Genomic DNA, 3,063 nt, shown 5'->3' on the forward strand with positions numbered 1-3,063 from the left:
GGAGCCCATTTCCACACGCAAATGAGGCATCCCCAAAGTACCTATCAGCTGAAGCTTTTACCACTACCCCCACGGTATAAAGTTCCCTGATTCCCCTCAATAATTGAAGGAGCTGGATCACTCTGGGACACTGAGGCTTGGAGCCACGCAGAGCCATTGAATAAACAGCTGTAACACTGAATCTGATTGAGCTGAGTCTTGTCTCACTGCCTACGATCCAGCCTTCCCAGGAAGAGCTGTCTTTCCATCACCGACTCACAGATCCCAGCTTTAGCCGCCCTCACACTCTCCTGCGTGATCCAGCGGCCGGTGGATTTCGCATCTTGAGGAAAGTGCACGGGTGAAATTAGGGCAGGACTCGGCTGGGCAAAGCCCCACCAGCAGAGAGCCACGGAAGATGCAGGGAAGCAGCGCAGGAGCAGATACCCACGCACCCCACACCTGGCACCCAGCGCGCCCCATAAATAGTTAGGGAAATGCAAATTAAAACCACTTTAAGATTTCACCTTACCCCAGTCAGACTGGCTAAGATCAAGGGAACAAATGATGCCATTTCTCCTTTTTTTATTTTTGATGTGTATGAGTGTATTGCCTGCATGTATGTGAGTGCACCCGTGTCTTGCAATGCCATGGAGATCAGAAGAGGGCATTGGATTCCCCTGGAACTGGAGTTAAGGATTGTTAGTACCTGCCATGTGAGTGCTGGGAATCAAACCCAGGTCCTCTTCAAGAGCAGTCAGTGTTCTTAACCGCTGAACAATCTCTCCAGCCCTTCTCCTTCTTAATATATAAGAATATTATATAATATTCAGCAAATGAAAAACGATTGCAAATTAATTGAATAATAGAAAAATCTAAATTCTATTTAATATAAACTTATACAGATCTTAAAGAAGAATTATTAACACTGGTAACCCTGGGTCATATTTTGTCTTATCCATATTCACAAGAGTCTGTCACATTTTAAGGGAAATAATGAGGCAAAGAAACACATAGGGAACAGGGAAAGACTGCATCTGTTTTGTGCTACAAGAGAAATTGCCAATTTGGTTGTTTCAGTGTATTGATGATTTCTAGAGCAAATTGGAGTTCTTTGGAAAAGCTACTAAACATAAAATCAGTAGTAATTGAGTGATTCATATAACTTTGGTTGTATCTATTTTATAGGCCTTTGCTTTACAAATATTCTGGCAGCTTTTAAAATTTTATTTAATTATTTTTTTCATTTTAAATATTTTATTGAATTTTTGTGCATGGGAATACATTTTATCATGTTTAGAACCCCTCTTCATCCCTCAGATCTGAGAATGTGTTTAGATGTCCGAATACTAATTTTTCATCTAATCTTTATTTTTATAATTAAGTTTCATTTGGAGGAAAGCAAACATCCTGACCCTCCTTTGACTCTGGTGATCAGTTCTGGCAGTGAAACTCTCTCATGTGGAGTCCAGAGAAATTTCCATAACACCACAAAAAGATACTCCAAATCAGTCTTTTTGATCCTGCTTATGAGCCACTGTGCTTACTCTAGAAAGTGAAATCCTGGATCCACAATCTATCCATATGTCTTTTGGTGTTTGTTTGATATTATCCAACTCCATATCTACGTTAACAGTTCATGTTTTTAATGTATCAAAAGTGGTTGATGAAATGGATGCAGTCATTGAACCCACATATGATGAAGACCACCCCAGCCAGGAGATCCACATCAGTCTTCATGTCTCTTGAGTCTGCTTGCAATCATGTACTTTAAGTTGCTTCATGGTTTCTATCTCGCACTTTCAGATTACTTCATGGGCATTGTGCAACTTGAATTTTCCCATCTTTATTAATGATTTAAACCACCTATAATTTTAATTCATTATAAGTTTATGTAATAGGAACTGAGTAAGAGAAAATGGGACTGAGTCCATCCTTAATGTGTTCATGGCAGTCATATTTCTTTATTTGTACCTGAACTAGTGTTAGAAAGGATATTTTATCTTGATTCTAGCATGAGTCTAATTGATATTTGTTCTAGGACCATTGTTCTTGTGGCCCAGCCCAGAAATTGGCAACAGTCTGTACATCGAGTTTAAAATGATATACTAGAGGCTGGAGAGATGGCTCAGACGTTAAAAGTACTGCCTGCTCTTGCAGAGGACCTGGGTTTGATTCCCATCATCCAAATGGTGGCTCACAGCCATCAGTAACTCCAGTTCCAGGGGCTCCATCTCTGTCTTCTGACCTCCACTTAGATTGCATGACATGGGTGCATTTATACCCATGCAGACAATACACATCAAAATAAAAATATTAAATAATTTTAAATGATGTAGAAGTCTACTGCATGGATCAACTGACTTGAAGAGGAATATTAAAGAACATTATTTTTCTAAAATTTAAAGTAACAGTGCATTCTTTATACTTTCAAATTAATTCAGTTCTATGAAGATTCTCATGAGGGGTACTGTCTTCTAAACCACACACACACAAACACACAAACACATACACACACAAAAACATATTAGTTTTTACTGACATTATTTTGTTCAAAGAATTATAATTATTGCTTTGACCATAAGATGTCCCCCCCCACCTATTACAGTGAATGATAATATAAATGTCAAAGCCACCGTGTTTAATATCGCATATTTTAGTGACTCTATATGACTCAAAAGAAGAGACAAGAGAATCTTTCTTCTGAAGTGAAAACAAATAGAAAATAAAATTATGTAAACAAAAAGAAAACCCACACTTCATTAATCTCATAACAGCTTCTTCAGGTTTGAATTGAAACATTTCTCTGGTTGTCAGTGAAATTCTTGGGCATGTGTCAACTCTGAGGACCCCAGAATTTAAGCATGAAAAACGTAAGAATCAATCCTATGTACATGAGTTTAGGACTGATTACTTTGGATTGGGCAACCTGTAAGGGGACTCTTCCCTGAATAAAACTGATTCTCCCTCTCTCAATAGGTTATATATGAACAAAAAAAAGGATTCAATAGGATATATGCAAATACATAAATATTTAAATTACAATTATATGTAATTTACATATTATACAATTATGCATAATAT

The sequence above is a fragment of the Nannospalax galili genome, unplaced genomic scaffold (assembly GCF_000622305.1).
Source record: "Nannospalax galili isolate Female #2095 unplaced genomic scaffold, S.galili_v1.0 scaffold79, whole genome shotgun sequence".
Taxonomy (NCBI): Eukaryota; Metazoa; Chordata; class Mammalia; order Rodentia; family Spalacidae; genus Nannospalax; species Nannospalax galili.